This window comes from Rhipicephalus sanguineus, chromosome 7 (assembly GCF_013339695.2).
Source record: "Rhipicephalus sanguineus isolate Rsan-2018 chromosome 7, BIME_Rsan_1.4, whole genome shotgun sequence".
In the NCBI taxonomy this organism is placed as follows: Eukaryota; Metazoa; Arthropoda; class Arachnida; order Ixodida; family Ixodidae; genus Rhipicephalus; species Rhipicephalus sanguineus.
The window spans coordinates 117,436,347-117,463,367 of NC_051182.1; the positions used below are offsets into that span (position 1 = coordinate 117,436,347).

At 47.8% G+C, this 27,021-nt stretch overlaps 1 pseudogene; it reads left to right on the forward strand.

The window, feature by feature from the left end:
* Positions 1-18,217, forward strand: part of LOC119399781 (fatty acid synthase-like) — a 66,231-nt pseudogene extending 48,014 nt beyond the window's left edge.
* Positions 18,218-27,021: the final 8,804 nt, after the last annotated feature.

Consider the following 27,021-nt stretch of genomic DNA (forward strand, 5'->3'; position numbering starts at 1 on the left):
TAAGGTCTTAAGTTCGTAAGGCTCTGATTCCACAGAAAAAAAAAGAAAATTCGAATCAGACAACTGGTCTCACCACCTTCTTCATCCGAACTCTAGGCGTGGACCTGGTTCTCAACTCGCTGGCCGAGGAGAAGCTGCAGGCCAGCGTCCGCTGCCTGGCGACCCACGGCCGATTCCTGGAGATCGGCAAGTTCGACCTGTCCAGAAACTCCACGCTCGGCATGTCCGTGTTCCTCAAGAACATAGCCTTCCACGGCATCCTGCTGGACGCGCTGTTCGGCGACGACCCCTTCGTTGCGGCCGACAAGCGACGCGTAGCCGATCTTCTCCGCGAAGGCATCGCCTCGGGTGCAGTGCGGCCCCTGGCCGCCATCAAGTTCACGAGGGACAAAGCCGAGGAGGCATTCCGGTTCATGGCCTCCGGAAAGCACATGGGCAAAGTGGTGCTTCAAGTACGTTTGCCCGTGTTTTCATTCCTTCCTGCTCCAAGATATGACTCTGTATATTTCTCTCTCTCCTTCTCTCAGAGCCTCACATGGCAGAGCTTTAATGGTACCTCGGTGGTGGAATTGCTTTATTTACCATGCCAATACGCATCAACAGCTTCCGTTAACAAAATACAGAAATCGATCCAAGGGAAACGAAACAATAATTTCTAATGAAAATCAGTTGGCAATCAAGGGCAGAACACGTACTTCTCAGATTTGAACTGTCATGTACCCTTGACGCTGCATGGAAGCTGCGTGTGCTTGCTCGCCAATTCACCACTTCACAATGGAACAAGCCGTAGTTCAAGCACGCACGGCTGTATTCTCAAGACCCAACTCTCAGTCTTCATATTCCTCCAGGACTTCACTTACATGACGCTACCCTTTTGTGTAGGTTATGGTTGGGTGTCACAATTACTTGTGCGTACGCGTTCCGCATAGGAATGGCCGACACCGCAGCCTGTGACCACTGCGGCAGTGATGAAACGATTCAACATATCGTCGTCGTCATTCGCTGCCCTTCTCCGCGCTTGGACTGCGGCAGCGTTGTACGCTTTTGCTGTCAAATATACCCTGCGTATAAAGTTTCTTCCCCGTAACAATATTCTGCGCGACTGCCCACAGTATAGTTCACGGAGACATTCGCTTTGCAGCGCACTCGATAAATCGAGCGACCGAACTCTTTCGGAAGAAAACACTCTGCGCCATCGGCAAGACTTAACGTCAGAGAAAAACGCTGTGCAAGCGCTACTGCACTTTCGGCGCTCAATCGGTCTATCAGAACGGCTCTGATCGGAACGTCATGCGTGAGTGTGCATGTCTGCATTTTTTTTTCGCGAACATTTTGCCTCTCTCTCTCTGTCCTCTTTCCTACCCTTATTTACCCACCTCTGTGCAGGGTAGTAAACGGGTTACTAGTACCAGGTTAACCTTCCCGCTTTTCCATTACATCTATTTCTCTCTCTCTCTCTTAACACGTTGTTGCCAAGACGGTAACAGTATTCACAACGAGAGGGAAAGAGGAAGCTGTTACTTGAGAAGCAAAGTGATTACCCAGCTTATGTTGGCATACATACAACACTGCAGAAAAAAAGGGCCCTAGGAAAGGGCACCACAAAAGCGTCCCTGTGGGCATGATAATTCGCAACAGATATAGCTCTTGTAGGAGTGTTGCAGGTGTTAAACTAAGGCGAGGAACCTTGACAGGCAATTGGAAGGATGAACACGATAAATTTGTTCGGTGCCTCCCATCGCCAAGGATGTCATTGCCGCCTTTTGACACGAACAGATAAGGCCTGAAGAGACACCACGCAAGACCACACCTGTCGAACCCATCCCCGTTGAGGCTGTGGCGCGCACTGGCTTCTACGAACACAAGTCGTACGTGATCGCCGGAGGCATGGGTGGTTTCGGCCTGGAGCTTGCGGACTGGATGGTACACCGTGGAAGCCGCAAGTTGGTGCTCAGCTCACGGTCCGGTGTCCGGACGGGATACCAGAAGCTGTGCCTCCACCGGTGGCAGCAAGCCGGCTGCAAGGTGATCGTGAGCAAGGCTGACTCCTCGACCGAGAATGGAGCCCGACAGATCATCGAGGATGCCACTAGGCTTGGACCCGTCGGCGGCATCTTCAACCTGGCAGTGGTTAGTAGTGGCAACTTGTATTATTATAATTACTTGGAACGATATTGTTGCGGAACTGAAATTGAAAGAAGAAATGAAAAACTCAAAATACATTGAAAGTCGTATCTGACATGATAATAACTTTGTTATATCAGAAAAATTGTTTTAAACGTATATGCGTAACACTATATTTATGACAACATTGTCCTTCATTGTGTTCGCTATAACCGATAATTGGTTATATGTGCGTTCGTTATATCGAGGTTTTGGTGTATTCTGGATTGGTTACTAAAGGTCACAGCTTTTGCTTCCACTGTGCAGAGTCCGCGAGATGTAATGCAGGGGAAATTGCTGAAAGAATCTGCACTAGTATTTATTTTTTATCCTGCCATATAAATAAGGTTTTCTTTGATTCATTTGGGGTACTTCACTAGGAAATGGCGAGTTCATACAAGTGCACAGAAGTGTAATAAGTGATTCTCAGTAAACTCAAATCTGCTGAACGGAATGGTACTTAAATGAACCAGTTGCCTCTAACATGTTTGGCTACGTGCTTGAATTCTGCACCTCTGCTGATATCTCAATAAACGAAACGAAACTCCAGTTAAACGGAACATATTTTTCTGGTCCCTTCAGATTCCTTTTAACGAGAGTTTACAGTGTTCCTCGCTGCCTGTTGTGACTCGTACCCTTTAACAGCGAGTGGTGTGGATCTCAGGGAGTGTTCTGTTCATGCTGCGCAGGTTCTTCGGGACGCACTCCTCGAGAATCAGACGCCCGAGGCTTACGAGACCGTGTGCAAGCCTAAGGTTGACGGCACGCTACGTCTGGACGAGCTCTCCCGGAAGATGTGTCCGCAGCTGGACCACTTCGTTGTCTTCTCGTCGGTGTCCTGTGGCCGGGGCAACGCTGGCCAGACTAACTACGGCTATGCCAACTCCGTCATGGAGCGTATCTGCGAGCGACGAGTCGCTGATGGACTACCTGGTGAGCTGGTGTATTCACTGGTGTGTTTAGCAGTGTTACATTCTTTATGTGGTGTGACTGCGACGTCAGCATCTTGCTTTATGATCGCACAATGGTGCAAGAGAAGCGTAATGTGATCTAGAAATTTCGGGCACGGCAAATCGTTGTATGACATTTATTAGATCATGTGTATTCTTTATGTGATATAGTTGCGAACACACGAATGTAGCATAAATATTTTTCTCCAATTTCAACGATGTAACTCATCATTTCTGGCTCATAAAAGTCACTAAGTAGTCATAATATAAACGTGGTAGGGGCATCCAATACGTTATCGAACTTTTTAATACATAATGTTTCGCTGTAGAAGTAAGCGGTTCGATTCAAGAAGCACGAATTCATATACATGTAAAGTGCTGTCGAATTTCGATATAATTGATATGCATAAACAAATTATGAGATCTAATGACCAAGCAAAATCCCTCCGTCACAGGAATCGGAATAACACGAAAGTAAGGCGTGCCCTTACAGAAGTAAATGAATGTTTACTGTACATTGACATAAGAGAGTTTGTAAAATGTATATTAATGTCTGGCAGCTATAGCACCGTTTAACGTGGATGCACCCACTTTGATGATTGGTGGTACATCTCCATCCCGACGACTAACGCCCATGTTAAATGATTAAACAAACCCTTGTGGTAACTGTTGTAGTTAACGGTGAAAGCGTAATCAAAGAACGAGGTGTGATAGCCAGAAGAGCGTCGCATATTAGACGCAGAACTTGGTCGCCATCCCGCGGCATGTTAAAATGTTATTGAACCCCACGGCCGGACTAGAGGGAAACGCAAAGCTCGTTGTGCCGCCCGGTAGCCCGGCCGCGTTTTTTCTCAGGGCAAGCGCGTGAGCGGGGAACGCAGTGTTACAGCCACTTGAGGCAAGCGCGCGTCGCAGAGCTATTTTTGGTTTGGATTAGCGTGATGCTGTGAGCGAGGCCGACGCTTTTACGACGCTCGGGCTAAGATCGCCATCTCGCGTTGTTTTAAGGCATTGACAAAATTGAACTTCTATTCGCCGCGAGATCGGGCTACAGGTGGCAGCACCGTCGCCGCGCTAGTGTGGATAGGCGGTTGTCGGCGCGTATACAAACGCACACAACAGCACATCGCTGTGAGCGATTTGACCAGATTTCCGGCAAACAAAATGTGTTGACTGCAGCTTTCTGGTTATGTGTGCTCTCTTCATTCCCGAATTAATGCACTAAGTGCGCCGAACGTTACTATTACTTGTGAGAAAACCGCATTCTGCCAACGAACGGGTTGCTCGCCTTCGGCAACAGTCGGCGTTTTCGCAATGGATGATGTTTTCTTGTTTTTTTTTCGTACATGTTTAGCTTGTGTTCCACCTACTACTCACTGCTGTAGTGCGACTGAATTAGGTATTTACTTCTTGTTCATCTGGATATACCCCAACAAAAAGAAAGCCCATATTCCTCCACTATGAGTTTAAATAGCGCTATGTGCACTGCGTGCTCAAATATTCATCCGCATTTCTTATTCAGCTCTCCATGCAATGTAGGATAGTTGATGGGTTTACTGAGGAAAGCCGGACAGCGCTTTAGCGCTACGGAGACTAACACGCACACGCTTGTTTTTATTCCAGTAACAGTACACAAAGGTAACTGTACAGCACGGAACTTTCTTCGATTCATTGCTTGCACGACAGTAATGGAACAACGGCCCGGTTATTTCACAGGACCAAAGTACGTTTTCTCATGCGAATAATGTCCGCTGCCTTCCGTCAATCTACTATAACTACGCAACACAAGCGCTCAAGATAATGTAAAGAAAAAAAGATGTGGCTTCACTTGAAATTACTATGACATAAACGTAAAGTACGCCGTTTGGAATAATTTTGACCATCAAGGCTCTTCAAGGCGTATCTTAATCTAAGTACACGGGTGTCTTTCTTTACATTTCGCCACAAGTTATAATTGCGCAAGGCAACTCAGTTTTGCGAATTCCGTGTCGTTCCATTTTCTGTTCCGTTTAGGGGACAATTTACGTACCGAAGTGTCAGACGTGACTTGACAGAAATATTTCTCTGCAGTGGGACCGGGACCGTACACAACTAAAACTCATCGCGTAACCTATAAACGACAGTCCTGATGTTATACACCTAACCACAACGCGCAAGTGCATGAGAACCCTTTTTAGGGGCGAAGCTCCTTAAGGCGGCACCCGTTCGTCCCTCGTCGTGCTCGTAGTAGTGAGTAACAAGTCTTACCCTTTGACCTCCAAGGTGGTGCCGGTGGGAGATTTCTCCTGTGCGTTGTTGAACAATAAAAAATTCGCAGCGCGCGCGTTAACTAAAAGCCGAATTCTTCTGTCTCTGTAGAAGTGTAAGTGTTAGCTAAAAGCCGACTTCTTCTGTCTCTCATTCCCATTAGCAGCCATTGTTTACCTCCAAGGTAGTGCCTGGTGAGATTTCTCCTGTGCGTGATTAAACAATAAAAATTTTGTTCAAAACGCCGTTGATTGATGAAATAAACCAACGAAAGACGCCAGATGTTTTGTAAAAACAAAACGAAAGAACGCCAGATGTTTCTAAAGCAAAACGAAAAAGACGCCAGCTGCTTAACGAAAGACGCAAGGTGTTTTCTAAAGCAATGGTTTTCTAAACAATGAAAATTCACAGCGTACATGTAAAATTAAAGTGACCTGCAAGTCGTCATAACTCATCGAACCTTTAGTATAAACGCGCCCGATCTCACGTCGGTGATGATGTACTGGGCAGAATTCACGGAAGATTCACGGTTTACCGATGAACCTCCGCAGCTTCGCCCACTCATCATCATTCACTCCGTGGATATGCTGTGATTTTTTTTTTACCACCGAACCGCTAAAAAGCTATATTCACATGAGATTTAATACTTCTCATCTTTAGGACAACGCCAAGTGCACTTTTCAATGCGCTTGGACCACAGAGCGGCACCTATAGTGATATGACTCTCGTGAACGGAGGGTACGACGACTACACACAGCACTTTCGACAAGTGCACTCAATGATCTTACTACAGTACATATACAGCCGATCAAGTCCAAATGCCTCTTTACACCGTGCTAGGCATACGTACGAGCGGTTAAAGTTGCACTAACGCAACGGCACAAACCGCCCTTTGAGGACCTGCATGACGTACGCGCACATGCAAACACAACGTGGCTAGCAGACGACGCATGGAGGAATCCACACTAGGCGCGGTTCAGCCAGAAGCCGCCAGGCGGCGACTCCGCTCGATCTCGCGGCCAATAGACGGTTTCAAGATTGCGATAGCAGGAGCACGTGGTGTACCCCAAGAAACTTCCGGTCACCTCATTTAATATTCTGCAACACCGAAGCGTAAAGCGTTTTTTTAAGATTTGTCAGAGTAAGGGAATACTCTTTTTCCACTTTCACATAAAAGAAAGGCGCTTATAGTTAAAGACTAACTCTTTTATGTTGTGTGTACCTTAGAAGAATGTTTAATTCAAATATTATGCTAGACACAGGGAGAAAAGTGTTGAAACTCTACGGGCTATTCGCCAAGGCTTTTGTTCCCCGCCAATCCTGCTAGCCTACGCCAGCGCAGGAAACCGGAAGCGGTCCAGGGCCTGTGTTAGTAAACAGCGAAACCCGTGCCGAATGGGACGGACGTGTAACGCGTTGCAGGTGGTAATCGCGGAGGCCACAGTAATGACAAATATCTTTACTTTACCGCTCCCAGAGGGCAACACCACCCCACCGACCGGGAGAGTGGCAGACATAAAAGGCGCGTTTGTAAAGCCTCTTGAGTCTGTGACCGTGGCGCAGTGGATAGTGTGCCCGGCATCTGTTGTTGCGGACCAAGCGGTCGTGGGTTCGATGCCCGTTGAGGGAGCATTTTTCTTTGCCATCTGATCGCGTAAATTTATTCGACATCATTTCTGTGACGGAAATACGTCACTGAAATCTTGGTGGACCCCGGCATAAAACACTTTCGTGTTAAAATAGATTGTCTTGACACTCTTGCAGTGTAAGTATGCACGCTTATAACAGAAATCGTATAATTATCAAAGCTATTTTCCTGTCGTGTGTGGCTTTTTTAGAGCAGTATTTAACTGCGTTATGAAGGAAAAAAGCTCTTGCATTTGAATACACATCTGCAATACTTATCTTGCCTTGTCATTGTGCTTTTCTAGGCCTGGCCATCCAGTGGGGCGCCGTTGGTGACGTTGGTGTCCTCCACGACACGATGGGTGCCGACGTTGTTGTGGGCGGCACCCTGCCCCAGAGGATAAGCTCGTGCATGGCCGTCATGGACCGGTTCCTGAGCCAGAGGCATCCGGTCGTGTCGAGCTTGGTCAAGGCCGATCTCTCCACCAAGTCGGATGGCAAGGTCACGCAGAACCTCGTCCAGTCTATCGCGCACATACTTGGTGAGTATACTGGCGACATCTGCGGCATTCTGTCACAACAGTACTGAAAGTTGGGCGAGTTGGTACTCATTCATGACTTCTTTTGCGCAAAACGTACACGGACACAAGGACTTCTTGAAAGGCACGTGCAACAATCCGTCTACAAATGCGTGAACTCCTCACAAAAAAAAAAAAGTTCTTTGGTTCTTATCATGACGTAGGGCTGAATAGGTTTTCTTTAGTTTTCCCGTGTGTTCCTGGGTCCACCGGTTGGGGGCGTTTGTTATACGTGAAGATAAAAGTACAGTTCGTTGTTCAAAATAAATCAGTTGTGAGTTTGCGCCTGTGTTGTGTGGCTCTTTTTTCCTTGTGTCCGTGTACGTTTTGCACAAAAGAAGTCATGAAGGCATTCTGTCCTTAGTCACCAAAGGGGCATGCCAGCAGTGAGCTCGCTGGCGCATGATTCCGCATGTTTCGTATGCGGAATGAACCCTTGAGCACTCTTTGAAATCGTGCCTTGCAAGATGTGATGCACCTGAAGTTCACTTGTGGCACAATTTGAAATACTTGTAACTGAAGTTCCTCCTAAGTCCGGATTCAAGATTATCACGTTAGTCTGTCAAGCGCGCCAAAACGCGTGAATACCGACGACGCATCAGTGATGTTTCCTTACCCAAAAGCTGCACTTGTAAGCTGCGGCGTTGGTCCTTAGGTCTTCCCTTTAATAATCATGTGGACCAATCTATAGCTGCTGCAAGAATGTTGTGTTTCTTAGGACGAAGATTTTACCTGGTCTCTTAGACTATCGTTAAAAATTCTGAAGCCAAACGTCTTAGCGCTGAGGAATTAAAGATTGACACGTACACATATTTCGCTTTGCCTGTGGCCGATGACACAGAACTATATGGTCGATGTTTGCGGCCGATTACACAAACCACTCAGGCCGGGTACACTGTACTGATTGTATCCGCTTTCCATTATCCCCTCACCCCTTCGGGCGCCTGTTAACGGCTATTTGCACACGCGTAGCTGGTGCTCGCGCCTTTGGGACGACTTTTCATGACGGGTAGTGCGCAGCCGTCAAGTGACTGGGTGCGCCGTGACGACGGACATCGGACGTCAGACTTTTCGCCTCATGAGCCGTATAAGGCCTTCGCCTCAACAACTCCAACCTCTAGGGCTTTTACTTGCATCTGCTTTTGGTCAAGGTCTTCCTATATTGACGTCTTTTTTTTTTTATTCCCCTATGCGTAGGCGTAAAGGACCCCTCCAGCCTAAACCCGGGCATGAGCCTCGGCGAGTTGGGCATGGACTCCCTCATGGGCGTCGAGGTGAAGCAGACCATCGAGCGCGACTACGACCTCTCCTTGTCCATGCAAGAGATCCGGCAGCTCACCATCAACAGGCTGCAAGAAATTGGTGGGGCAACTAGGAGCGAGCCAGAATCCTCTGAAAATGCCGCCGCCACGCCGAAGGAGAGTGAGGGTAAGTGGTCGAAGCGTTCTTTTTGTGTTTGCCTAAAGTATGGATGCTAAGGTTACGCTTGAACACACCGTACTCGCTACTATACTCGGGGACAAGTTTCTGTGGCAATGAAGGGAAAGCTACGGGGGCGGAGCGTCTGCACACGTACTGCTACGCGAAGTAGTCCGGTTTGGCACGCGTCTCGTAACACCGTGTAAAGTGATGGCTAGCGTTGCATTTCGACGCAAACGCTGCTTAGCGTCGAAAGTACGGGTAAAAGGCGCTACTTTTTCAAGCACGCAAAAACGCAAAGTGACAACGTATAAAATGAAAGATATACAAATAACTCGCTTGCGTGCGCTGCGTTCCGTCTCAAAATGCTACATGTAGAAAATGGACGAGTATTTTATATATCTCACGCAGAAAATACGGACGCAATTGTGGAACTACATTCATTAGCGGTAGGATACGTGCATTGTGGCTCTGTAGCTTTCCCTTCATTGCCACAGAAAGTTGTCCCCGAGTAACCTGCCAGTCGGTGCCCGCGTACAAAGGTGAATCACTTCACAGCTTCACCCTCGGGGAATAAGACTGTATGCTGCCGAGTGCAAGGTCAAGGATTCGGCCGGCTGCCTGCCGCGCCAGGCGTGATTGGACAAGACGAAACTATAGAGAGGGGCCATATATAGAGAGACGAGGTAAACAAAATGCAGTAAGGACAAACGACTAATACAATCACCTGAAAAGAAAAGACACCAAGATGACTTTCGCCCTCGAGTCATCTTACGCAAATGATGAAGGGTCTGTGCGTCTTTTATAGGGCGCATATGCTTCAGTAAATCTTCGCGTAGTAACGCACGTACGGGCACACACGTTGTGTCACAGTTGTTTCATTCGATGCCACCGAACGCTGTTATTCACAGCGCCAACGGGGTGAACAGCGTAAACAGAATTGAGTCAACGCGGTGCGCAACAGGATCTTATCGCAATTAAACCTTTTACGGACCATCACGGCGACGACAACGCCGTCAAGTTTTCGCTTGTGGCGTCGCTACAATAGTTAATATTTCTTTTTTTCTTTTTATCATTATATTGAAGGAAAGCTGAAGGTAAAACCTGCTCTTCATCGAGGAAGCTTGTCAAAGCCGCGCAGCTACCTTTTTAAAAAAAAGAGTCGGCAGTGGCAATTTCAGTAACAGTTATCATAAAAAACTCACAGTAAAAGATGATTTGAAAGCGAAAGCCCACTGGGGTGGCTATTTTACCAGGACCCTACATCACGCGAACTCCGCTTGGCTCTTTTTTTTTCTTTACTTTTTTTAGTGACGTGGTCGCGCAAATGGCGTGGTCACTTGACGAGCTACTTGCGCGGTCAAGTAATATTTGCGCCATTTTTTTTTTCCTTTCTTCCCACGAACGCCGTTTTTTTTTTATTTCTGTAGCCACGTGGACGCCGCAAAATACGAAGCGAGCGCTCAGCTTGCGCGGCTCGAGCGACGCTTGACAGGCCACGTGATATTTTGTACCACAGGCCGTCTTTGTGCCGAGGGAGCCTTCTCGTAATCAATGTAGCCATAGCGCTTAAAATACAGGGACCAAGGAGGAGGGCAGGATGTGCACTACGCACAGTTGTGAACAGCGCACGTCTTGCCCTTTTCCTTGGTCTCTTTGTTTTCAGCGCATGGCTTCGTTCAATGCAGGGGCGTAGCCACGTTAGGGCACACCCGGGCCCGTGCCCCCCCCCCCCCCCGAAATTTTTTTTTGCCATAGCATACAGAGCAGAAAATGGCACTCGACCACACCTGCCTGCTCGTCCCCACTACAGATCAAGGAGGTGCCCCCCCCCCCGAAAAAAATTTCTCCCTACGCCCCTGGTTCAATGTACCAAACCAGCTAGCCCGAAAGTGTGTTCTTTTGGATTCCTCCTGATAAGCCGTCTAGTGCTTTGGCCTCAATAAGAACGGCAACTGTCGTCACTTCTTCAATGACAACTCTTTCCTACGATGGCACTTTCCCGCAACGTCGCCCAGGGGCTGTGATGAAAACCTCTGTACGACTTTGTGATTTCCAGAACGCACAGACGTGTCCGAGGTACCTCGGCTCACCCTCATCAAGGAGCTGGTTCCTCGCAGCGTCCTGGTCGAAATGAACGGTCTGAAGGGAGACTCGCCCGTGTTTTTCGTGCACCCCATCGAGGGACACGTGAATGGACTGTACGAACTGGCCAGTCACCTCCCTGTTCGAGCTGTTGGATTGCAGAGGGCGCCTGAAGTTTCCTTGCGTTCCATCGAGGAGATGAGCGACCACTACCTAAAGGTAACACAATATAACTTGCGCAAGTTGCTTCGCGCGTACAATCACTTCAGCGGAGTTATGGTATAAAATAATATAAACTGCAGAAATAACCAAGATATAGTCGCAATAATTTACCTAAAATTGGGAGAAACGCATCTGAAACATCCGGCTAAGACTCGCGCCGCGTAAGAAGGGGCGACACCGCCTAGGCAAGCGTGCGATTGCCAAGGATATCGTTGGTTCGCCCGTGCTACGCGCTTCCTCGGGTTTCATGGTGACGGAGCTGCATTATTAGGCGCAGGATTTAGAACTACACCAGGGCCTACAAAAGAGCGACGTTAGCGCAGGATCTAGGACTACACCATGACCTACCCAAGAGCTATACTAGCGGGACATTAACCGCAGGATTAGCGCCGGATCAGGTCAAGACTTGCGCTACATTAAGCGCTGGATTTAGATTTTTGTTATTCTATCCCCGGAATTATGTCAATGACGACCTCGTTATCGTCAATGCCTGTTGCACTTCCGCCTCTGCAGAAAATCCTTCAAGTTCAGCCCAGTGGTCCCTACCACATCGTCGGCTACTCGTTCGGTTGCACGGTGGCCTTCGAGATCGCCCTCCGGTTGCAAGCGTCGGGAGCATCTGTGGGCAGCCTGACCTTGCTGGACGGCTCTCCTGGCTACATGATCGTGCACACAGCGCAACACAGGTCACGCTTCACAGAGAGCAAGGACGAAGAAGAGTCCGCGCTCTTCTGCGCCTTCCTCATGCAGTACGTGGACATCGACTACGTCGAGGTTTGTGTGCACTTTTGGGTCGTACACTAAGCGTCTATGTGAAGCGTCTAGTGAAGCGTATGAGGGGTGTACTCATCCACATTAAAGGGGCACTAAAGATGGGTTCAGCTAAAACTGAGGACGACGCAGCAAGCAATGGAAAGGAAAATGATAGGTGTAGCCTTAAGGGACAAGAAGAAAGCAGAGTGGGTCAGGGAACAAACGGGTGTTAAGGACATCTTAGTCGAAATCAAGAAGACGAAATGGACATGGGCGGGGCATGTAGTGCGTAGGTGAGATGACCGCTGGTCATTAAGAGTGACAGACTAGATTCCAAGAGAAGGCAAACGCGTGAGGGGAAGACAGAAAGTTAGGTGCGCAGATGAGATTAAGAAGTTTATTCGGGCATAACCTGGCCGCAGCAAGCGGAGGACCGTGCTGATCGGCGGAACTTGGTAGAAGCCCTTGCCCTGCAGTGGGCGCAGTCAGGCTGACGATGATGGTGATGATGATGTTGAAAGATAAAAGCGATTTTTACCGTGTCGTAAATTACTCGTTCACAATTCCAAAATCGCCACGCTTTCCGCGAGAAGACGCTTGGAAAGCGAGAAAACTAGCATAAAAAATGCTGTTGCCGATGCCACCTCGAGTTTTCGTGCCAGTGGTCGTGACTTCGCACATTTGGACTGCGTCTGGTAGTACCTACGTTGTTCCTAATCGGCAAAAATGAATTGCATTCTATTCTGAGGGAGCCGCAGAATTCACACGCCAAGATTCAGGAAATTTCGTTTAGCTCACGTGGCTAAAATATGCAAAAAGTACTTCGAAATTCGTGACGTCATCACAGATTTCGGCAAGAAATTTTAAAAGTGAAACTTGTCACATTGACTTTCTTATCTGTTAATCAACCTATGGTGGTTGATTAATAGATAAGAAAGCTTCAGCCGACGACAAGGTCTCGCGAAGTGTCGTCGGGTCTCGCGCAATCGCGAAAGCTTCTTTAGACATAAAAGACTATCGCATTAATAACAAAAATCTTACACTTTGGGCATATAGGCGCTTGGTGTTGTATGTACACGTGCTACGTACGCAGCATTCCACTCAATTTTCTTTGATACCCCTCCGATCATGAAGGTGCGGAACCAGATTAACCAGCACCCGAACTGGGATGCCAAGCAAGAAGCAGCCACCGACATTCTTCTCAAGGCGTACCCCGACGTGCGGCCGAGCCGCCAGGACGTGGCGGCAGCCACGCGCGCCTTCTACGCCTTTCTCATGGCCGGTTCCGTCTACCAGCCCAGCGGGAAGTTCCGTGGTGACATCTTGATAGTGAAGCCGTCGAGGCAACGAAAGATTACGAGTCAGTTGCCGCCCGACTACGGCACATCCGAGGTGAGTGCCATGGAGCAGTTTTCTGGTCCCCCAGCGTGTACTGTAGCGTCATGCACGGACGTTTCGCTTGAAAGGAACGGCAACCAATATTTATGGTACCTGTTGTTGCTTTTTTAGCGCAATGGAAGCCTTAATGACCGGAGTGTCTAATCACGGAATGGTAACGCGGAAAACGCCGTGAAACATTTATATTCTAAATGCTGCGATCTGCGGCGACTATGCAGTCGTACGAACACATGTACTGGAAACAGTGGGAGGTGAGCGCGAGAGCGGCTCGTGTTTGCGCATGGCGGTTTCGTGCGCATGCGTGCACTCATCGCGCATGCGCTGCGGTTCGACACGTTCCAGTGGTTGCCGCGAACGCAGCGCCGCTTCCCAACGTGCAATTCCTTTTACCTAGTAAGCAACACAGAATCCAGCGGGGATGGAGAATGATATACATATGCTAAATTTGAGCACTAATTATGGTGCGCATGAAAGCATCAAACTACATACAGCAAAATGAACGACTCCATAATCCAGCTTCAAGGTTCTTCCGCTAGGCAGCGCGACATGCCGGTTTTCTGTGACTCCTAACGCTATTTCAAGATGTAAACCCTACTCGCATCGCGAAAGCGATGCTTGAATATGTCTCTAAATTCGCGGTCTCTTCATTTCCACCAGGGTCTAATCGCGCTTTCTGGCCACTTGTCGGTCCCTTTAAACAAGGTAAATAGTTGGGCGAGTTGGTACGTGATTGCAGAGAAAAAAGAACAGCAAATAACAGCGGACAACGGACACAGAAAATGGCGACAGGACGAAGAGTTGTTGGCTGGGGAAACACAGCGCGAAAAGAGACGAGGACGAAGGAACACAGTTTTTTTTTTTGTTCATTTCATCGAACACCAAACTTTCCTATAAATCATTTGTATATTTCTGTTCTATAACCTCCGTTGTTGTAAAGTTCTATAACATTTATTCAACTACTCAATTCTTGGCCACACCCACACAGTCGATGTGAGCCACAGATATAGGTGAACAGGAACAAGTACACAAGACGAGCGCAGGCTCGTCGTCCTCTTCTTTTTTAGCGCTGTGTTTCCCCAGCTAAGCATGTACCAACTCGCCCAAATCAAACTCGTCCTCAAGAGTTGTTAGCTCCACATAACTATTGGGGGGAACGTTATACTTCCAGAAATTGTATTAGCACGCGTACTTTTGTTTTACACTGAATCTGCATGTGACTAGGCGAAACCGAAATTCGTCCGTTCTAGACTCCTAGCGCGCATGTGCCACAGAAATTTAGCAGGCCCTACTATTCACCACTGGTATACACTACAAATAAAGAAGTGAACACGCAGGCGGCAAGCGCCAGTTAAAAGTTCTGGACAGACGTAACCAATAATTGAGAAATACTATTAAAAACATCGCTGATCCTTCCGTCATAGGGATCGCTATAACACGAAAGTGAAACGTGTCGTCACAGAAGTAGTGCTTATTGTGTAGTGATATATGAGAGCTTGTACAATGTCTATTCGTGTTCGGCAGCTATAGCACCGTTTGACGTGGATGCACCCATGTTGACAGCATGTCTCTATCGCCACGACTAACACCCATGATCATGATTAAACCGTTATGGTAGCTGACGGTGTGAACATATATTTGGACACAGCGAATCGTGAATCCCGCGTAAGGATGATATCAACAAGCGCATAATCAACACTGGTACCCGGTATGCACTTCTTCAAAGCGTCGTCAAATAAGGAGAGAAACGGCACGGTGTGCGCTTTCTAGTAATGGGTAGTCGACGCCTGTGCTCATGCATACATAACACACACTGCGCTTCAGCAGCACGGGAGGTAGAGGTTCGTAGCCTGAGCCGCAAACGCGTGCGTCCCGCTGGCCTCTGTCTCGCAGGCGCTGCTCTCGCTCCACCAAGGCACAACATTCGCCCGTCGAAATCGCGTCCTTTCTGCAACGCATATTGCAGCAATTTTGTTAGTCGGTGCTCTCGCAATTGAAGCAGTCGGCGGCGGAGAAATCCCGTTGGTGCACGTGGAAGCTGCACTACTCCGATGAGCCGACGCACGCTAACACGAAGCCAAAGGCAAAGAACGTAACTGCGTCAAGGGTGCCTCGGCGACTCCAGCGCGGCCAGTCTACCTCTCTGGTATCGAGACGCTTTAACCATGACCGCCGATATCGCGTGCAATCTCGGAGTAAGCGCTATTAAGTGTGGATCGGGAAGCATTACTTCTTTTCACATCTCACAGACGGCGGCACCGCCCCTCTCCGCCCGCCGCGACAGAGAATGTGTGAAAGATATAAGGCGCGTTCGCGCTGTGTCTTGCATCTCACGAGTTAGCTTAGTCGGTAGGTTGTCGGGCGCTTGCCATCGCGGCCGCACCGTCGTGGGTTCGATTCCCAGCGGGGTATCTTTTTCTTGGTTTTTTTCTTTCTCACCAGTTGGCGTCCATTTGATCAACGTCATATCCGTGACGGATGTACTTGGTGGACCTCGGCATAAAACACTTTCATGTTAAAAACCGTTGGGATTAAACCAGTGATAAACAACGGGGCCGCTCGTTCGAGCTTTGCAGGTTAACCGACTTCACGGAGTGCTTCGGCGGTGATTTTTTTTCCTGGCCATTTTTCACTATGCAGTTCACAAATGACGCGAAGTTATCGCTTGAGTGACGACGCACATTCATGTATTCGACGCTTCTCGTATATTATTGCCGATTTTAATCAAGAACCAAGCCGACAGTGGGAAAAACCAAATCGCACCGGACCATCAAACACAGTGAGTGAGTGAGTGAGTGAGTGAGTGAGTGAGTGAGTGAGTGAGTGAGTGAGTGAGTGAGTGAGTGAGTGAGTGAGTGAGTGAGTGAGTGAGTGATAAATATTATCTGGGATTTAACACCCCAAAACCACGATATGATTATGAGGGATGCCTTAGTGGAGGGCTCCGGAAATTTCGACCATCTGGTGTTCTTTAAAGGGGCCGACAACCGCTCAGAAATCGAATTGAGATAACCCCACTATTAGAAGGATTGTCTATTGTATTGTCTAAAACGAACACTGTTTTTCTCGTTAAACGCGTCATCTTTTCATTTCTTTACTCAAAATTACTTTTGGCGCCTCTGGCTGCAAGAAAGTGAACGTGCACATGTACCTATCACTTGACCTTTTACTGGTGTACGCTATTAATTGTCTCTATATTAGCGTTAAAATGCAGCACGCTTTTCATTATAATCTTTTTTAACGTAAAGCGTGCTGACACGCATACGTTTGCACTGAGCAGAACAGTGGCGCCGCCTTCGCTTGACGTACGACCCGATGCTCATGAGTGCCAGCATGAACGTTGCTAGCTGAGGGCCTATCGGCACCTGCCAGCGTGTTGGAAAAGTACGAAGAGCGCATCGCGGCCTCTGAGATTACCTCTGTCGACGCGTTGCCGGAACTAATCGCGGAGGCCACGAGCGCCTAGCTCGCCAGGCGATAAAGAGTTCTCACGTGACGACGAGCGTTCGGAAAGCTTATTCTACGGCTTTTTGTATTCCAAAACAGTTAAAAAATCGATATCAAGGTGGTTAAGCACAGTTTCACCCACTCCTGGGAAAGCAAAGCCTTGAGCATAATGCGAGGAGAGGTTTCGGCATCGCTATTGGCTTCACTGCGTTGCTGGAGGACGTGTACGTGCTGTTCAGGGGCTTTTCAGATCGAAAAATACTGCGAATAAAATAACCACGCGATTTTGAGATTAACCGCTGCAGCTACAAACACTACAAAGGGCAAGCTTTCTAATGCGCCGTAAAAAACTGGGTCGAGAAAAAAAGTCGATTGTCGGTCCCTTTAATGTGCCCTGACATCGCACAGTACACGGGCCTCTAGCATTTCGCTTCCATCGAAATGCGACCGCCGCGGCCGGGATCGAAACCGCGACCTTCGGAGTCATTGTGTGTGTGTGTGTGTGTGTGTGTGTGTGTGTGTGTGTGTGTGTGTGTGTGTGTGTGTGTGTGTGTGTGTGTGTGTGTGTGTGTGTGTGTGTGTGTGTGTGTGTGTGTGTGTGTGTGTGTGTGTGTGTGTGTGTGTGTGTGTGTGTGTGTGTGTGTGTGTGTGTGTGTGTGTGTGTGTGTGTGTGTGTGTGTGTGTGTGTGTGTGTGTGTGTGTGTGTGTGTGTGTGTGTGTGTGTGTGTGTGACGAGAACGCGAGCGCTGGCTTTCCAAACGTGTAGCCTGCTTGGCGTCCATAACGTTCGCTTGTGAATCAGTGGCGCACTCTCCCCTCCCCCTTTCTCTCGCCTCATTTTCCTTCTCATCACTTTCCTTCCCCACCCCTTGCTGTGAAATACTATACACGACTATGCTATGCTTTGCCTTCCCCCTCCTCCCTGACTTCTCTTTTACGCCTCCTCACTATAATATGCTACACATGGCTATGCTATACATGGTTTTGCTGTGTGACGCCAAGCGACATGAGATGACGCGGGCCCCTAGAGCGCTCCGCACTTAAAATCTTTCCTCGCAAACACAAACTCAAACTTCGGTTGAATTTGGTTCGGGAGTGCATGGAATTCGAATAATTCACACAAACTCTTTTTTATACTCTTTTCTACCATTCCTTCCAGTTCTGTGACGGCAAGGTCGAGCTCATGGTGGTCGACGGCCTTCACGAGAACTTCATCCTCGGAGAAGGCGCGAAGAAGTGCGCAGCCATCATCAGTCAACAAATGAAGCACTGAATCACAGGACGAAAACAAAAATGGCCCTCCATGTTTTTAATAAATCCAAGCGACTCTTTATCATCTCCATATAATATACACCCGTCCTCGTCACGAGACTGGCTAGAGCAATGTTTTTGGGGCGCAAATGCTTTACAATCTGACTCAGTCGTTCCATTTGGACCCTGCATAACGCAAGGGAAGCCACTCGCGTTAATCTTGGCGGGAAATAACAGCCGCTGGACAATCTTGAATTAAAATGACGTTTCTGCCCCACTACAGAGGTCTTGTTCACGATATTCACAGGTCAGTAATCGTAGGCGTGAATGATCAGTGCACACGTGTACGCTTGTTCCGCCACGGCTGCAGCGTTAGATGCCACAAGAAAAAGATTACACCAAGTCCCGCTAAAGGGGACCATGAGGCGATGCAAAGCCGGAGCACTTGCTCGATCGCGTTCCGTTGGCGTTCGTTTTGCATGCTACCGACCTCGGTCAGATTGTTATCGAACCAAAGTCGGTCGCACACGTTGCAGCTGTGCCCGAAGCTCCGGTCGAGGAATTCGCGCTGGAACCGGGCGTCGGCACCGTCGAAGCCCGGGCGTTGAAGTCAGGGGCGTAGCCAGAAATTTTTTTCGGGGGGGGTTCACCCATAGTTTTATGTATGTTCGTGCGTGCGTTTGTATGTGTGCGTGCCTATATACGCAAGCAAAACTGAAAAATTTCGTGGGGGGTTTGAACCCCCCCAACCCCCCCCCTTGGCTACGCCCCTGGTTGAAGTTGTCTAGCGAGGCGTTCTGCACGGGCGTTGGACTAGCGTCGTCTGTCCGCAGCCGACGCGTTGGCTTCGACGTCGGCGTTGCGTACGGCGGGGTTCGCTTGCCGACGCTGCCGTTGCGTTTCGGCATGTCGAGCCCGCGTTTCATCCGTAGCAGATTCCCGCCGACGTTGCCGTTTGAGCTGGGCTTCCCTAGCCCGGAGCTCGGGGTCCGCTTACCGACGTTTACGCTGCGCTTCGACGCGTCAGGCCTTCCGCTGCTCCGCAATCTCGGCAGGCCTTAAGGTATTACTGCAACTGGCGCCGACGTTGACGTTGGAACTCATGACACCGGCGCAGTGACTGAGCGTGTGTACGACCTAACGCGAGCCTTTTATCTAAACGAGGAGAGGTAGTGGAGAGGGGGAGGAGAGAGGGAAATTGGAGAGGGCGAAAGTGGAGGGGGAGTGGACAGCGGGAAATTGAGAGGGAGAAAGGGGAGTGGAGAGGGGGGAGGGGAGTGGAGAGGAGTGTGTGCAGAGGGCTTGCGCATGCGCTGTAAGGGTGGTCACACCGCACACCGTTTGAGCTCCGCCATGACATGCTGCGCATCTAAAACGAAGACACTGTATGGAGGAATAAGACTGTGTACATTAGGAAGGGCCAAGGATTGCTTCTTGCACGTGTGCAGTTGCGCTACTGTGCTCTTTAGGGTACGGAAGCAAGAAGCTTTGCGTCCATCAGACTCTGGGAGTTAAAAGAGAGAATTATGCATTACTCTTTTCCGTGAGTCATGATTTACCAGATATGTGACTCTCTTTGACGAGACACGATAACTCTATTTCTGGTCCCACGACTCTCTTACGAGAGTATCATAATACCCAAAGGGAGTCCACGTGTCTCTTTAAACAGAGTCTTATACGTAGCAAGTCAAAACTCACAAAAGACAGTCAAAAGACACTTTTCTTTCATTAGAGTTTACTACATGTGCCCCAGAAGTGCCACGGTTCTGGATACTGTCAAATGAGGAGCTCTTCCCTAATCGTGTAAATGGGGGCAAGCGAAGCTTGGTGTGGGCGTGCCTCACGTACTGCTTTTCTTTCTTTCTCTCTTTCTATCTTTCTTTCCTACTTCTTTCTTTCTTTCTTTCTTTCTTTCTTTCTTTCTTTCTTTCTTTCTTTCTTTCTTTATAATTAGCGGCCCTCGTCGGAACGCTCTTTTCGGGTTTAATCGGCGTGGCGTCTTTCATGTTCTTTCCAGCGTTCGTATACCTCTAGAACGGCCCAACGAAAGGATCATGACGCGATCATGGAATTTTCTCGAAGTCAGAATTTTCCTCGAATGCACAGTTCTTGATATCGACCTTGCGCGTTGCCCAGCAGATCGCTTTCAGTCCGCCAACACGAAATAGTGGAATGAAGCGCACACAGCAAGCGTATTCCTTCCCAATTGTTCTTTGCATCGTCGGTAGAAGGCATTAATATGCTTCAGATCAGTTCGCATTGGGCAAGCATGGACGCGTGACCTAGTGTTCAAGGCACTCGCTTTCGAACCGCGGGTGCCCGGAGAAACCCGAGCCCCGAAAAGAAGTTTTGTTTTGTTTTATTTATTATTGCTTTGCTGCGCGCCACTTGTGGGTGAGGAAGGTATTTTGGAACACACAGCACACAGGTAAGTCAACGCAAGCGTCGCTTGAAAATTTGTTTTATTGTCAGCTCTGATTTTCAAGAGCTTTGGGTACGAAATAAAACAAAAAAACGCGCATTACAAAAGAATGTTGGACACGACTGAAGCGGCGCTGTAAACTTTAGATTCCACAAAAACGTCACGAAATATATATGACATGCACATGCGCAGGTGCGTTAATAGGAAATGCAAGATTCTGTGAGTATGACATATCAACGAAAGAATCAGCCTATTTCGCTTTCAATGATTATTGTGCAGATTTCTCATCAATTGGAAGCATATAGTCATTGGAAAACTAAAGTGTTTCGGTTTCGGGATTTTTCTGCCCAATTTAATTTAGTTGATTATAGGTGCATTTCTTTCGCAGACGGTAAGGCAGTAGTAGCCTTTGGAAAACGTACGGCATTTCGATTTAGGAATTTTTCGTCGCATTTCAGTGTAATCGGATGTGGGTGCATTTCTGTGAAAAAGAAAGTGAAGTCTTTGCAGGTTACACATTTCGTTTCAGGATCTCTTTTTTTTTTTTTGCGTTATACTAAAATTGGATGTGTATGCATGCATTTCTGTTTAAAGAAAAGGTAAGCCTGAAGCTTTTGAACATATAGGATTTTTCAATTTCGGGATGTCTTGTCGCTTTCTATTAAAATTGGTTTCGAAAATATAGCGTTTCAAAATATCGCATCTTTTCTATGTTTGAGTGCTCTGTTGCATTTTATTAAAATTGGCTGTGAGTGCATTTCTGTCCAAACAGGCAAGCCTGTGAATTCTGGAAATCTGGAATTTTTCAATTTCGGAGTGCTTCGTCGCGATGTAATAAAATTGGCTGTTGATGAGAATTCCTGCCACATAGGGAAATGAAGTATTCTCCGACATTTCAATCTTCCGATGCATTTTAATGAAATGGGCTGTGGCTGAATTTCTGTCAAAAAGGTAAGCGTGTGTCCTTCGGAAATCTCATACATATATATATATATATATATATATATATATATATATATATATATATATATATATATATATATATATATATATATATATATATATATATATATATATATATATATATATATATATTCGTATTTTTTTAGTGTTTAGTTGCATTTAAATATGGTTGTTGGTACGTTTGCCGAGAAAGCCAAGCCTACAGAAGTCTCGTATTATTCGATTTTTCAGTTTTCGGTTGCATTTTAATAAAAATAGTTGTAAGTGAATTTCTCTCAAGAAAGGTAAGCATTTTTGCGACTCCAGGAAACGCTGTTTCTGCTGTCAACACGGCTCAAATAAACAGAGAATGCGGCAGAATCCAGGGTCACGACGACACTTTCATTATACTTACGCTTAGAGCTGCGTTGAAGTTTGTCGATTCGTGGAATCGCGGTGTTTTGTCCAAGGCGAAAGGACGCTTAGTGCCAGTCACCTTATATTACTAGGTCTGAAGGATGTCAGTCACGAAAGAAGGTAAATATATAGTCGCGCTATGCGTGCGAACGTCCAACCTATTCGACGAGCCGCATCAATTCAGTTTTTTTTTTTTTTGAGATGAAGAGGTGCTCAACCGAGTCGGTGGTTGAAGACTCGACAAGTGCTCCTGCCAGTGGCGTAGCCAGAAATTTTTAGCCGGGAGTTTTGAAGCACTCTTTATGCATATTCGTGCGTATGTTTGCATGGGTGCGTGTGTTTATAAATGCGTATACAAAAATGAAAAATGTGGAGGGGGGGGCGGTCAGAAACAACCCCCATCCCCGGCTACACAGACAGTGGTTCCGAAGCAGGCATCTCCGAACGATGTAAGCACTTGTGCGTGGTGGGAGATTAGGGGACTGGCAAGAGAATAGACCCTCGATCTATTTTCTGGGTCCATTCCAGTTCAGTAATAAAGGTGCGAATAAGCTCTTCGGTGCTTACTCCTTGTGTGCATATGGTTCGAGGTAAGGGGACATCACCCGGCACGGAATTCGTAACTGTCTTTTTTTTTAAGCCAGATATTTCGTCAACTGAATATACTTTGCGCCACTCCCTGTTTAATGAACCTATGCTATTCCTCTAAGCATTCCAACGCGGTTGTGGCTGCATAATGTAGCTCTAGCACCATATGGCGGAACACGACGAAAGCTGAGACGTCAACAATGTGGGCACACAAAGCAGGCCGTGCATGTCCATGTCTCGTCACATCTCCACTGGGAGCCATGACGGAGCCACGAAAAAAAAAAGTGTCTTTATAGCGATTCAATGTAATGACTCAATGAGACTCCGCGCAGACGTTTCGTTTTAGTGGACTGCGGGAACTTTCAAGAATGTTGCCCCGCTGGGGAGCTTTGTGATCACTCTCCCGATAAGTTATAGTTATATGTATAAATTTCTTATATTACATTGATTACTGCGATTACAAAATAACATTTAGGATAGAAAATAGTGGATGTAATTGTTAAAGCACGGAATAGTGAGATGTCAATTATTTAAGCGCCTATAATCTATGAAGTAGCCCCATACCAAGTAGCCCCATATGCAAGAAGAAAAAGAAGTTCAATACTTGTCCCTCATAAACTACAACTAGCTTGCTCCACATAAAAAAAAAGTTTCTTCTGGATAACATTCGTGGAACATATATGTATGCACAACGTATGTGGAACAATCTTAAGAACAGAGCAAAGTCCGAGCCCGTCCCGAGCCGAGCCCGCTGCCTCAATACCGGGCCCGACCCTAAGATCAGAGCTTCAGGCCGAAGCCCGGCCCGGGCCCGCCATGAAAATTACTTTACCCGGCCCGCCCCAACCCGTGGGCCGGGCTGGGCCCGGGTTTTCGGGTAGGCCTCATTCCGTGCAGGTCCGATCCATTCGGGCCAAGAATGCGTGGGTGCATAGCTCAATGATCAAGGCGCTCGCCTTCAGAGCAATAGGGACTAGGTTCGAATCCTAGTGCTGCGAGTTCCTGTTCCTTTCTATCGATCCATGTATACTACAGGCCACGGAGAAGACGTTTTGAAGAGAGTTAAAAAAAAAAACAAAAAACGCCAGGCCTGCGCTAAAACCGCAGCACAGTCACAGCGAAAGCTGGAAGAGCGGCGTTTCTAGAGCCCGTTAAGCTCTCTTGGGGCTACAATACAAGTACACTAGAAAGGTACCCACTACGCCATAAATCACAATTTTTGTGAAGTTGGGAACCACCTACTAAGCCATTATTCGTCATTCTGCGGAGAAGTGAGGCACCAGCTACACGTCTGTAAGGCATTATGTGCACTTTGTTGACGCGACGACTGATGACGATGAAGAATTATGGCTCAGCCCTTTGTAATGGGTTGGAATCTTTAAACGGCGCACCAGTTATGTAATTTGCATTGGGTGACGCCCGGTCGCTATTTCCCTTTCCCGTCATGCTGTATAACATACGTTGACGTGGGAGAGAGACGGGGAGGGGATGGGCGAGGAACTTTACTGAGACCCTGAGGAAATGGATCATGCGCTTATGGGCTTCCTTGGCAACCAATACAAGCGCACTTGCGAGGACCCCACTACGCTATAAATCATTGTAATTTTACTGAGACCCCGAGGAAGTGGATCGCGCTTATGTGCTTCCTTGGCAACCAATACAAGTGCACTTGCGAGGAACCCACTACGCTATAAATCATTGTAATTTTTGAGAAGTAGGGCAGCAGGCACTGTGCCATTTTTCGTCATTCTACGGAGAGCGTTGGTACCTGCTAAACCCATGTAAGGGATTATGCCCACTTTGTTGATGCTGTGCCTGATGACGATGAAGAATTATGGCAGAGTCCTTTGTAATGGGTTGGAAGCATTCAACAACCTACTCGTTGCGCAATTAGCATTGTGTGACGCCTGGTTACAGAATTCGCGTTGTGCGACGCTTGGTGCTTATTTTACTCTTCTACCACGCTATATTGCATATGCTAATGTGGTTCCTTCCCGGCATGAAGCCTGCATAGGACCTTTTAGCAAAGCAGTTTCAAGCACCGGCATGGCTCAGAGGTTGAATACTGGGCTCCCACTCAGAGGGCCCAGGTTCGAACCTCGCTCCATCCTGGAATTTTTTCTTATTTCGTTTTTTTTTTCTTATTTCGAGCGATACTGGTTACGGACACCGGCGGCGGCGGCGGCGGCGGCGGCGGCGGACAACTACGGCGCCAAAAACGGCCGGTGAAATGATCTCATAACAGCTTTCGCTGTAAAACGATCGTACTAGCCGGAGTTAAAAGGTTCTTTTTTAAGTTATACACTAATACGCCACCGGTTAAAGCGTGGCTAGAGCAAAGAGTCGACTTTTTGCCGTGGGCATTCAATTACTTACTGTGTCGAAAACCGGAGTCGGTAGAGCACGTCTTTATCAACTGCTGGGACCCGTTTTTATTTTGGGATGTTCTACAACGAACACTTAAGGGCCATTTCCCACTTACACCAGGCGGGATCCGGTCCTTAGCACTAGAACCGGGACTTTTAAAATATGATATGTTCTTTCTCCTTGGCTTGCACAGCATATGGCAAAGCCGCATGGCAGTCAGGCATTGTGATTTAGATGCTCGGCCAGTCCGTATTTACTTTATTGAACAAATGTGCAAGCTGCGAGAAGTCGTTGTAAAATTTTTTCTACTTTGATGAACTACTGAATGTTATGGACGACTAGTGTCATCCGAAATAATTTTAAGCGTGTGTGGCACGTGGCGTACTATTCTTGAAGCCATAACACTAAGCTTGAAGCATAGCGGGGGACGTATTTGCTTTTGGTTGAATGTTACATGCTGCAATAAAGCAGGAGCAATAGGTATTATTTTCATTGTTCGGTAGCACGCATTCATATGGTTCACATGCATTCAAACCACGACGGCGTTGATACTTGGCTCAATCGTTAAGGCACTCGCCTTCGGAGCGATAGGGACTTCGTTCGAATCCCAGTGCTGCGAGAAAGCTTTTCTTTTTTTATTGTTCGGTAGGACGCATTCATCCGGTTCAGATACATTCAAGCCATGAAAGCATGGATACTTAGCTCAATGGTTAAGGCACTCGCCTTCGGAGCCGTAGGGACGTGGTTCGAAACCCTAGTGCTGCGAGAAAGCTTTTCTTTTTTATTGTTCGGTAGGACGCATTCATCTGGTTCAGATACATTCAAGCCATGAAAGCATAGATATTTAGCTCAATGGTTAAGGCACTCTCCTTCGGAGCGATAGGGACTTGGTTCGAATCCTAGTGCTGCGAGAAAACTTTTCTTTTTTATTGTTCGGTAGGACGCATTCATCTGGTTCAGATACATTCAAGCCATGTAAGCGTGGATACTTAGCTCAATGGTTAAGGCACTCGCCTTCCGAGCGATAGGGACGTGGTTCGAATCTTAGTGCCGCGAGAAAACTTTTCTTTTTTATTGTTCGGTAGGACGCATTCATCTGGTTCAGATACATTCAAGCCATGTAAGCATGGATACTTAGCTCAATGGTTAAGGCACTCTCCTTCGGAGCGATAGGGACTTCGTTCGAATCCCAGTGCTGCTAGGAAAGTTTCTTTTATTGTTCGGTAGGACGCATTCATATGGTTCAGATGGTTTCAAACCGCGAAAGCATTGTTGCTTAGCCCCAGGGTTAAGTCCTCGCCTTCGGAGCGCTACGGAATAGGTTCGAATCCTTCTGCTGCGATTCATCTTTTTTTTAAGCCTTATCATGGGCAATAGGGGCCCGGGGCCCTGCCCAGAAATCTGGGGGGAGTGTACAGCATTACCCCAAAGGTTGAAGCACGAAAAAATTTCCAGAGGGGGGTAGTTAGAACCCCTCAACCCCCCTAGCTAAGGTATTGTATGGGCCTCAACTTTTTCGACTGCTTTTCATCTATGGCGGTGAAGTCAACGCATCAGGGGAACCTTGAGCTCGGAAGGAACACATAGTAGCACCATCGCTGCAAGGTGTGACGTCAGACAAACTTTGAGCCTTATCATGGGTGATAAGGGCCTCAACTTTTTCGACGGGTTTAGGGCATCTATTGCGGTGAAGCCAACGCACCGGGAGAACTTAAGCTCGGAAGGAGCGCATAGCAGGCCCGTCGCTGCAAGGTGTGACGTCAGACAAAAGTTGAGCCTTATCGGGGGTGATAAGGGCCTCAACTTTTTCTACGGGTTTAGGGCATCTATTGCGGTGAAGCCAACGCACCGGGAGAACTTTAGCTCGGAAGGAGCGCATTGCAGGACCGTCGCTGCAAGGTGTGACGTCAGACAAAAGTTGAGCCTTATCGGGGGTGATAAGGGCCTCAACATTTTCGACGGGTTTAGGGCATCTATTGCGGTGAAGCCAACGCACCGGGAGAACTTTAGCTCGGAAGGAGCGCATAGCAGGCCCGTCGCTGCAAGGTGTGACGTCAGACAAAAGTTGAGCCTTATCGGGGGTGATAAGGGCCTCAACTTTTTCGACGGGTTTAGGGCATCTATTGCGGTGAAGCCAACGCACCGGGAG